This window comes from Chiloscyllium punctatum, chromosome 8 (assembly GCF_047496795.1).
Source record: "Chiloscyllium punctatum isolate Juve2018m chromosome 8, sChiPun1.3, whole genome shotgun sequence".
NCBI classification, from domain to species: Eukaryota; Metazoa; Chordata; class Chondrichthyes; order Orectolobiformes; family Hemiscylliidae; genus Chiloscyllium; species Chiloscyllium punctatum.
Genome location: NC_092746.1, coordinates 126,480,807 through 126,492,816, shown reverse-complemented (window position 1 = coordinate 126,492,816; position 12,010 = coordinate 126,480,807). Strand labels below are relative to the sequence as shown.

At 42.9% G+C, this 12,010-nt stretch overlaps 1 protein-coding gene across 2 annotated transcripts in view; it reads right to left on the bottom strand.

The window, feature by feature from the left end:
• smpd5 (sphingomyelin phosphodiesterase 5) overlaps nt 1-818 on the bottom strand; it is a 70,933-nt gene extending 70,115 nt beyond the window's left edge. For both annotated transcript variants that reach the window (XM_072576432.1, XM_072576433.1), the window contains exon 1: nt 619-818. The gene's annotated coding sequence lies outside the window, so the exon portion shown is untranslated. The remainder of the gene's footprint in view (nt 1-618) is intronic.
• Between the last annotated feature and the right edge of the window lie 11,192 nt (nt 819-12,010).

Genomic DNA, 12,010 nt, shown 5'->3' with positions numbered 1-12,010 from the left:
AAAAATAACAACTTTTAAAAAACCACATATTCCAGAAAACTAATGGTTGAGAAGCTTAAATCAGGAATGAAATAAATGGGCTTGGCCAAGTTTATTTATCGTTTGCCCTCATCACTTTAACTTAAACGGGTATATGAATAGGAAAGGTTTGGAGGGATATGGGCTGGGTGTTGGCAGGTGGGACTAGATTGGGTTGGGATATCTGGTCGGCATGGACGGGTTGGACTGAAAGGTCTGTTTCCATGCTGTACATCTCTATGACTGTATGACTCATTCCCCATGTAAACTGATTTCCTTCCATCCTTAAATGGACAATTGTCTAGAAGACATTTTTTTTAAAAAAGGGGCAGGCACATCCCATCACAGACTTGACAAGTCGAGAAACACAACGGCAAGATTCGCTCAGGCGTTAAAGCGACAAATTACGACCGAATTTAATAATATAATCCACATCATTTGATTTATCATCAGGCAGAAAGAGTAAAACAGATACAGTACACCACTCGGAGTCACGGATGGAAAGCACAGGACTGAAAGGTTGAGCACACCCATAGGAAATGGTGTGAAGTGGAGAGCCAACATTGCTCACTTGATCAAACTGAGGGGGCAGGACCTCACCTGCAGCCGCGTATCCATCGCAGGACGAGAGCGATGGTCTCCACAGCGTAGAAACACACAAGTGGCTCCTATCCTCTTCACCTGGAAGCGACACAGCCGGACGAGAGGAAACTCCTGGAATTTCCCCTCCTCCGCCTCAATCAACTGGACATCGCCTGCCCTCCGCGCAAGCGTACTCTCATCCACACACACCACCTGGCGGCCCACCTGACATCATCGCGTACGAACGTAGTCCCGCCCCCCCCGGCAGGTACGGTCCGAAGGCGGTCCCGAAAGGGTGGAGTGACCGTTGGGATTTGCGCGCGCGCTAGTCCAAGACGCTCGAGGCAAAATTTGTATTTTTTTTTGCCCGGGTGTGGGTCACCCAGTGATTTTACGAAGATCTGCTTCCGTATTTATATTTCTTATGTTTATCACTTCCATTTTGTGTTTTTGTTTCGGCTTCTTTAGAGAACGGAGGTATAAAATATTTTCAAAAAAAGTAGGGAAAGAATTGTCAGTTCTCCGTGGACAACTAAATTTTGCTTTCTTATTCTCGACGTGGAAGAATTGTTTAAAAAGGTTGGCATTTATTATTGATGCCTTGCCGCCCTGTAAAACAGAACAATATATCCAACTACGTCATGTAGCTGAGTGTCAACCGCCTTGATGTGGGATTGGTTTCAGATAAAGACGTATTCCTGATGAAGGGCTTTTGCCCGAAACGTCGATTTTACTGCTCCTCGGATGCTGCCTGAACTGCTGTGCTCTTCCAGCACCACTAATCCAGAATCTGGTTTCCAGCATCTGAAGTCATTGTTTTTACCTTCAGATATAGACGTGTCAGCTAAGTACAGAATATTTCCTTCCCCAAAGAACATTTGCAAGCGAGTTGAGGTTTTACAACAATCTGGCAGTTCTTCGGTCACTTTTATCTATTCAGCTTTTCAGTTCTCAATTTGCCGTGCCTGGATTGGAACATGACTGACTTCTGAAGACTCGAAGTTGAAGCTCCACTAAACTCTACACAATCTAATGATGTCACGTAGGTGAAGAAAGGAGTGTCCCTGATGCATCATCTCTGATTCCTGATAGTCTTTATAATTATGTTAACTAGTCAGTGTAGCTTGTACCAGTTGCTTTCATATAATAAGTCTTGTTCTGTCAGGCACCTCTTTAATGTGGACTGTTTTCAAGACATCACTATCCCCCCCCCCCACCCAAATTTCCATGTGTTTCTCCACAGTCAATACTTGTGTGGCACTATTACTGTGCTAAATAGGACAGACTTCAAACAGATCTAAAAACACAAGCCTGGGTATCCTTGAAACTCTGTGGGCCATCAGCAGCAGCAGAATTGTAACCCAGTTTGATCTACAACCTCATGACCTGGCATATCCCCCATTCAACCATTAATATCAAGCCAGGTAATCAATGCTGGTTCAATGGAGAATGCAGGAAGGCATGCCAGGATCACCACCAGGCTCACCTAAAGGTAAAGTGTTAACCTGGTGAAGCTACCAGATAGTACTGCTTGCCAAACAGCAAGTGACAGATAAGCGATTCCACCACCAACTGCTCAGATCTCAGCTCAGCAGTTCTGAATCTGTGAATGATAGTGACAATCAAACAACTCACTGGATGAGTAGGTTCCATAAATATCCCCATCCTCAATGATGGAAGAGCCCAGCACATCAGTGCAAAAAATAAGGCTGAAGCTTTTGCAGCAATCTTCAGCCAGAAGTGCCGAGTGGATGATCCAACTTATCCTGCTCCAATGGCCCCCAGCATTACAGATACCAGCCTTCAGCCAATTCGGTTCACTCCATGTGATATCAAGAAATGGATGGAGACACTGGATACTGCAAAGGCTACAGGCTGTGACAACATTCCAGCAATAGGATTGAAGATTTGTGCTTCAGAACCTGCCGCACCATGAGCCAAGCTGTTCCAGTACTGTTAAAACAGGAGCATTTATTTGACCTTGTGGAAAATTTCCCAGGTATGTCCTGTATACAAAAAAGGACAAATCCAACCCGACCAATTACTGCCCAATCAGTCTACTTTCAACCATCAGTAAAATGATGGAAGGTGTCATTAACAGTACTACCAAGTAGCACCTGCTCAGCAATAACCTGCTTGGTGGTCCCAGTTTGTGATTCTCCAGGGTCTCTGGGCTCAAGACTTCATAACAGCCCTGGCTCAACTATGGGCAAAAGAACTGAATTCTGGAGGTGAGATACAGTCCTTGATGTCAAAGCTGCCCTTGGTCCAGTGTGGCATTCAGGAGCATGAGCAAAACTGGAATCAGTGGGTATTGGGGAACAAATTCTCAGCTGATTGGAATATTTCCTGGCACAGTAGAAGGTAGTTGTAGTTTTTGGAGCCCAGTTTTCAGCTCCATGACATCTGCAGGAGTTCCTCATGGTAATGCTCTCGGCCCAACCTTTTTCAGTTGTTTCATCAATGTCCTTCTCTCCATCATAAGGTCAAAACTGGGGATGTTCATCAATGATTGCACAATATTCAGCACCGTTCAAAATTCCTCAGATACTGAAACAGTCTATGTTTAACAAGATTTGGGTAATATCCTCCTCTGGCTCCCCTGCTGACATTTCCGTGCTGGGCCTCCTCCATTGTCAAAATAAGGCCACATGCAAAATGGAGGAAGAACACCTCATCTTCCGCCTCGGAAGTCTATAACCATAAAGCCTTAAAATAGATTCACTAACTTTCAAATCTCCCCACTCCCTACACCTCATCCCACATCCAGTCTTTCCTCACTGACCTGCTCCCTTGATCTGAACTAGCCTGTCCATCTTCCTTCCCACCTATCCATTCCATCCTTCCCACTGACAAATCAAAATCACCTCTTACCTGCATCCACCTATTGCCATCCCACCTGCATATCCCCCCAGCCCCACTCACTCCCTCAATTTATTTCTCAGTCCCTTTCCACCCTCTTCAGTGCTGATGAAAGTTTCTGACCTGAAACATCAACTCCTCAGCTCCTCTGATGCTGTTTAACCTGCTGTGCCTTTTCTAGCTCCATACTTTATCGACAATATCCGGGTTTCAGTTGACATGTGGCAAGTAACATTTGCACCACGTAGGTGCCAGGCAATGACCGTCTCCAATAAGAGGCAATTAATGTTATCATGTTATCATCATTGAATCAACTACTGTCAATATTCTGGGGTTACTATTGACAAGAAACTCAACTGGACTCCACACATAAACACAATGACTACAGGATTAGGTCAGAGGCTAGGAATACTGCAGTAAGTAACTCACCTCCTGACTCCCCAAAGCCTGTCTATTAGTCAGGAATGTGATGGATGTTGCTTTCCTGAATAAATGCAGTTCCAGCAATAGTTAAGAAACTTGACACCATCTAGGATGGTGCTTGATTGACACCATATGTGAAAGCATCCACTCCCTTGCCCACCACCGATGCTCAGAAGAGCAGTGTGTACTATACCCAGGATCCACTTTAGAAATTCGCCAATGATCCTTAAATAGCACCCCACAACTACTATACTTCCATCCAAATGGACAAGGCAGCAGATACATGGGAAGAACACCACCTGCAAGTTCTTCTCCAAGCCACTCACCATCCTGACTTGGCAATATATTTCTATTCTTTCATTGTTGCTGGGTTAAAATCCTGGAGTTCCATCCCTTAGGGCATTGTGAGTCTACTTATAGCACATGGACAACAATGGTTAGAGAAGGCGGTTCACCCCTAACTTCTCAACAGCGACAGACAATAAATGTTAGCCAGTCAGTGATGCCCACATTGAATGAGTGAATAAAAAAAAGTTTCTGGTGGTACTTTGGGAAGTACAACAGAAATGCATTCCAAGTAAGAAGAAACATAAGAAAGGTAGGGTGATGCAACTGTAGCTGACAAGTGAAGTCAGGGACAGCCAAAAAGCAACAGAACAAGGATAGCAAGGTAAGGGACCCTTGGACCACAAGAGAGGTTGAGAATATAGTCACAAGGAAAAAAGAGGCATATGTCCAGTTTAGAAGCTAAAATTAGACAGGGACTATGAGGAATATAAAGAAAACAGGAAAGAACTCAAGCAGGGATTAGGAGAGCAAGGAGGGGCCATGAAATGACCTTAGCAAGTAGGGTTAGAGAGAGTTGTAAGGCATTCTATACATACATTAAAAATAAGAGGGAAATAGGGATAATCCAGGAAGTTATAGACTGGTGAGTCTCACATTTGTGGTTAGGAAGCTATTGGAGATAATTCTTAGGGATAGGATTTGCACACATTTGGACAGTCAGCACAGTTTGTGCTTTGTGTCTTACTAACTTGATTGAATTTTTCAAGGCAGTGACAAAGGTGATCAATGAGGGTAGAGCTGTGAATGTTGTCAATGTAGATTATAAGAAGGCTTTCAACAAGGTCCCTCATGGTAGGCTCAACAAGAAAATTAAGATGCATGGAATCAACGGTGACTTGTCCACTTGAATTCAGAATTAGCTTGCCCATAGAAGACTGAAGGTAATGGTGGAAGAGTGTTTTACTGGTTGGATGTGAGTAGTGGTGTTCTGCAGGGATCTGCATTGGGACTTCTGCTGTTTGTACTATATATAAATGACCTGGAGGTTGGATGGATAAGTAAATCTAAAGATGTAGATGAATGGGTTAGTAAGTTTGCAGATGACACGAAGATCGGTGGATTTATGGATAGTGTAGAAAGTTGTTCAAGTTGATAGAGACATTAAGGGGCTTTTAGATAGAGACATGAATATGCAAGGAATGGACCAAGGGCAGGTACAAAATCAAGAGCTAACGGGCTTGTTCTTGTGCTATTTTGTTCAATGTTCTATGTTTTATGAAAAGAATATGATGACACTAAAATGGGCAGTATTGTGACAGTAAAGAAGGTTATCAGAAATTGCAGCAGGATCTCGATCAACTGGAGAAGTGGGCCGAGACATGGCAAATGGAGTTTAATATTCATAAGTGTGAGGTCTTGCATTTTGGAAAGTCAAATCAACGTAGAAGTTTCATGGTGAATGGTAGGGCCTTAAGGAGTGTAGTGGGACGCAGGGATCTTGGGTTCAGGTTCACAGTTCTCTGAAAATGAAGTCACAGGTAGGCAAGGCAGTGAAGAAGGCATTTGGCACACTGGCCTTCATCAGTCAGGCCATTGAGTATAGAAGTTGCGAAGTTATGTTGCAGATATACAGGATGTTGGTGAAGCCACAGTTTTGGAGTATTGTGTTCAGTATTGGTCACCTTGTTATAGGAAGGATGTTATTAAACTGGAAAGAGTGCAGCAAAAATTCACAAGGATGTTGCCTGGACTCAATAGTCTGAGTTACAGGGAGAGGTTGGATAAGCCTGAACTTTTTTCTTTACAGGATAGGGGACTGAGGGGGGACCTTATTGAAGTGTACAAGATCATAAGAGGCTTGGATAGGGTGAATTCATTCAGTCTTTTTCCCAGGGTTAGGGAATCAAAGACGAGAGGGAATCAGTTTCAGGTAAGAGGGGAAAGAACAAAAGGGAACCTGAGGGGCAACATTTGTACACAGAGGATAGCACGCATATGGAATGAGCTGCCAGCGGAAGTGGTGGGTACATTAACAACATTTAAAAGGCATTTGGACAAATACATGGATAGGAAAGGATTAGAAGTTTATGGCCCAAGTGCAGGGATGGGCATTTTGGTCGGCAGTTTGGGCCAAAGGGCCTTTCTGTAGGACTCTATGACTTGATGACTGTGTAATATAATGGGGAGAAGATAATTAGGGAGCCAGAGAGATAACTAGGAAGCCAGAGGATTGGTAAGACTTTAAAAACCAGCATAAGGGCCTACTGTGCCATCGATCATGGCTGATATGTTTTTCAATCCCATTCTGTTGCTTTCTCCCCATACCCTTGATTTCCTTACCAATCAAGACCTTATCTATCTGTGTCTGAAATACACTCAATGACTTGACCTCCTTAGCCTTCTGTGGCAATGATTTTCACAGATTAACCACTGTCTGGCAGAATAAATTCCTCATAGTCTCAGTTCTAAAGGGTCATTTCTTCATTCTGAGGCTGTGTCATCGGGTACTAGTCTCTACTACTGATGGAAACATCTCCACATCCGTTCTATTCAGGCCTCTCAGTATTCTGTAAATTTCAATCAGATCCCTTTTAATCCTGCTAAACTCTTTGAATACAGAACCAGAGTCCTCAACCGCTCCTCAGATTATTCTTATCAACCTCCTCTGGACCACCTCCAGTACCAACATATCTTTCCTTGGAAATGGGGTCCAAAACTGCAAACAAAATTTCAAGTGCAATATGACCTGAATCTTATACAGCCTCTGCATTATATCCCTGCTCTTGTTTTCTAGCTCTCTTGAAATGAGTCCTAACATTGCATTCCTTACCACCAATTGAACTCCCATCTTAACCTTAAGATAATCCTGAATTAGGACTCCCATTGTGCTTCAGATTTCTGAAACCTTTCCCTGTTTAGAATATAGTCTTCTCCTGTATTCATCTTACTAAAGTGCATAACTTCACATTTTCCCACAATGTACTCTATCTGCCACTTCTTTATCCACTTTCCTAATCTGTCCAAATTCTTGTGCAGTTGAGAGTGTGCTGCTGGAAAGGCACAGCAGGTCAGGCAGCATCTGAGGAGTAGGAGAATCGACGTTTCGGGCAAAAGCCCTTCATCAGGAATCCTTCTGCAGCCTCCCTACTTTCTCAACACTATTTGTCCCTCTACCTATATTTGTATAATCCATAAATGTAACAAAAATTCCCTCAGTTCCTTTGACCAGATTGTTAATGTATAATGTGAATAGTTGTGCTCCCAACACTGGCCCCTGTGGAAATCCACTAGTCAGGGTTGCCATCTTTATCTACACTCTCTGCCTTCTGCAAGTCAGCTAATCCTCTATCCATGTCAATACCTTGTCCCTATTCGGCTCTTATCAAGTAGCATCCTGTGCAGTGTCTTGTCAAAGGCATTTTGGAAATCTAAATAAATCACATTCACTGGCTGTCCTTTGTTTAACTTGCTTGTTACCTCCTGAAACAATTCTGGCAGATTTCTCATGCATGACCTCCCCTTGATGAATCCATGCTAACTCAGCCCTATTTTACATGCATTTCCAAGTATTCCACAACCTAATCCTTTAAAATGGACTCTAAAATCTTACTACCAACTGAGGTCAGGCTGACTGGCCTATAGTTTCCTGTCTTCTGTATCCCTCCCTTCTTAAACAGGGATGTTACATGAGCCATGGGACCCTCCCTTATTCTAGCGATTTGTGAAACGTCACCATTAATGCTTTCATAAGCTCCTTAGCTATCTCCTTTAGAATTCTGGGGTGTAGTCCATCTGGTTTGTGTAATTCATCTACTGTCAGACCTTTCTGCTTTCACAGCACTTTCTCCTTAGTAATGGCCACAACACTTATCTCTACTTCCTTGATTCTCTTAATGTTTTGGTATGCTGCTGCTGTCTTCCACTGTAAAAGCTGATGCAATGTACTTATTTACTTCATCTGTTTTTTTGTTCCCCATTATTACGTCTCCAACCACATTTTACAGTGGTCCAATATCCACTCTTGCCTCGATCTTACTTTCAGATAGCTAAACAAAACTCTTCCAATCTTCTTTTGTATTACTGCCTAGCTTACTTTCATATGAAATCTTCTCCCCCTTATTGCTTTTTCAATTATTCTCTGCTGCTTTTTAAAGGCTGCCAGTCTCTGACTTTTCACTAATCTTCACCACATTGTATGCTTTTTCTTTTGTTTTTATGCTGTCTCTGACTTCCCTTGTCAGCAATGGTTGCTTTGTTTCCCCTTCTGTATGTTTCTTTTCCTTTGGAATGAATTTCTGCTGTGCCTCTTGAATTGCTCCCAGAAACTGTTGTCATTCCTGCTCCACCATTTTTCCTGCTAGGCTCCCCTTCCAGTCAACTCTGGTCAGTCCCTCCCTCATGTCAAGTTACCTTCATTCAATTATAAAACAGTTAAATCTGATTCCAGCTTCTCCCTCTCAAGCCACAAGTTAAATACTTTCATATTATGGTCATTGCCCTCTACAGGTTCCTTCACCTGCAGCTCCCTAATCAAGTCTACCTCATTGCATATCACCATATTCATAATTACCTGTTCCCTAGTGGATACTATCTCTGGCTACTCTAGAAAATCTTGTAGACATTCCACATTCATTCTATAGAGATCTGCTACTGACTTGATTTTCCTGTCCACTTGCATAATTAAGTCCCCCACGATTATTGTGGTAGTAACTTCCTTACTTACCTTTGTATCTCCTGATTTATTTTCTTCCTCACATCCTGACTGCTGCTAGGGGGACTACTACTGTCGAGAACTTCCATTGGGGTCTTTTCTCCCTTGCAGTTCCTCAGCTCTTCCCACACAGATTCTATGCTTTCTTCCTCTTGATTTAATTTCATTTTGGTCAATCATCAGACATGAGTCCAACCATTGGAGAGATTTTCATCTGACACCCATTGACTCCAGTTTTGCTAGGGCTCCTTGATTCCACACTCAGTCAAATGTAGCTTGTCAAGGACTTTCACTCTCACCTCACCACTGGAATGCAGCTGTTTTGCACATGTTTGAACCAAGGTATTGAGGTTAGCAGCAGAGCAACTCTGGTGAAACCCAAACTGGCATTTAAAAAATAAAATCATTCATGGGATATGGGCATCTCTGGCCAGGATTTATTTCCCAATCCCAACTGGCCATTATCCTTATCAATCTCCATGCTACAGATGCATCTGTCCATGACAGTATTGGTAAGAATGACCACCGCTCAGTCCTTGTGGAGTCATAGAGATGTACAGCACAGAAACAGACCCTTTGGTCCAAGTCGTCCATGCCGGCCAGATATCCCAACCCAATCTAGTGCCATCTGCCAGCACCTGGTCCATATCTCTCCAAACCCTTTCTATTCATATACCCATCCAGTTGCCTTTTAAATGTTGCCATTGTACTAGCCCCGACCACTTCCTCTGGCAAGGTAAAAACAATGACTGCAGATGCTGAAAACCAAATACTGGATTAGTGGTGCTGGAAGAGCACAGCAGTTCAGGCAGCATCCAACGAGCAGCGAAATCGACGTTTCGGGCAAAAGCCCTTCACCAGGAATAAAGGCAGTGAGCCTGAAGCGTGGAGAGATAAGCTAGAGGAGGGTGGGGGTGGGGAGAGCGTAGCATAGAGTACAATGGGTGAGTGGGGGAGGAGATGAAGGTGATAGGTCAAGGAGGAGAGGGTGGAGTGGATAGGTGGAAAAGAAGATAGGCAGGTCGGACAAGTCTCCCCACCCCCACCCTCCTCTAGCTTATCTCTCCACGCTTCAGGCTCACTGCCTTTATTCCTGATGAAGGGCTTTTGCCCAAAATATCGATTTCGCTGCTCGTTGGATGCTGCCTGAACTGCTGTGCTCTTCCAGCACCACTAATCCACTTCCTCTGGCAGTTCATTCCCTACACGTACCACCCTCTGTGTGGAAAGGTTGCCCCTTATATCTCTTTTATATCTTTCCCCTCTCACCCTAAACCTATGCCCTGTAGTTCTGGACCTCCCCACACCAGGGAAAAGACTGTCCTTTTATCCTATCCATGCCCCTCATGATCTTATAAACCTCGATAAGGTCACCCCTCAGCCTTCGACGCTCCAGGGAAGACAGTCCCAGCCTATTCAACCTCTCCCTACAGCTCAAATCCTCCAACCCTGGCAACATCCTTGTTAATCTTTTCTGAATCCTTTCAAGTTTCACAATGTCCTTCCGATAGGAAGGAAACCAGAAATGCATGTAATATTCCATCAGTGGCCTAACCAATGTCCTGTACAGCTGCAACATGACCTCCCAACTCCTGTACTCAGTACTCTGCCCAGTAAAGGAAAACATACCAAACGCCTTCTTCACTATCCTAACTACCTGCAATTCTACTTTCAAGGAGCTATGAACCTGCACTCCAAGGTCTCTTTGTTCAGCAACGCTCCCTAGGACCTTACCATTAAGTGTATAAGTCCTGCTAAGACTTGCTTTTCCAAAATGTAGCACCTCGCATTTATCTCATTGGCCCATCTGATCAAGATCCCACTGATAATACCTGACACTATGTTTTGTGGTATACGTTGATTACGTTGACTCCATCCCCAAGGCAGTGGGAGATATAGACAGAGTCAATGGATGAAAAGCTGTTTTCATAACTCTATGTAATTTCCTGTGATCTTGGCAGAGCAAAAGCTGTGTTGCATCTGGATAAGATGCTTTCTGTGGTGCATCTTTAAAAACTGGTAGGAGTCATTGTGATTTTGCTGATTTTCCTTAGCCTTCCGAGAAAGTAGAGGCATTGATGTGATGACAGGGTGAATCTGGACCTAGAAAGTAGGGGAGTATAACAGCAGAGGCTTCTGAGATGATAAGAAAATTTTGACATTCCTTTTGACCTAAAGAACTGTATTCCTGCTCTGTACCTGCTAGGAGCAGCAAGAGAAATCAACAGAAATATATGTGCAAACAGTCAAGGTGTATATGATTTGGAGATGCTGGAGTTGGATTGGGGTGTACAAAGTTAAAAATCACACAACACTAGGTTATAGTCCAACAGGTTTAATTGGAAGCACAGTAGCTTTAGGACCGTCGCTCCTTCATCAGATTGTAGTGGAGGGCTCAATCCTAACACAGAATTTATAGCAAAAATTTACTGTGTGATGTAACTGAAATTATACATTGAAAAATTGATTGTCTGTTAAGCCTTTCATCTGTTAGAATACCATGATAGTTTCACTTCTTTCATGTGTAAATCACAAAACCTTTTTTTTTAAAGTTGCCATTCTCAAGTTAGCTGTTAGCTAGACAATATGTTGAAGATGTTAGCCCCCTGTGCTCTCTGTCTATGCCATGATGTTTAGATTGATTGTAATCTAAAAAGTGAGATAACATTTGCATGATTTCATGCAGTTTTTGAGCTCAGAGTTCTACACAAATGCATGCAGTTTTTGATCAAAGTACAATGTAACCCTGTAAGTACAAATTCACCCCACAAAATATATGTGTGCATGATAGACACACACACACACACACACACAGACAAAGACATATGCACACATATATTTTGTGGGGTGAATTTGTACTCTGAGCTCAAAAACTGCATGAATTCATGTAAAATTCCGTTATCTCACTTTTTAGATTAGAATCAATCTAAACATCATGGCATAGACAGAGAACACAGGGGGCCAACACCTTCAACATATTGTCTAGCTATCACCATTGTTAACAGCTAACCTGAGAATGCAACTTTTTAAAAAAAAAGGTTTTGTGATTTACACATGAAAGAAGTGAAACTATCATGGTATTCTAACAGATGAAAGGCTTAAGAGACAATCAATTTTTCAATGTAT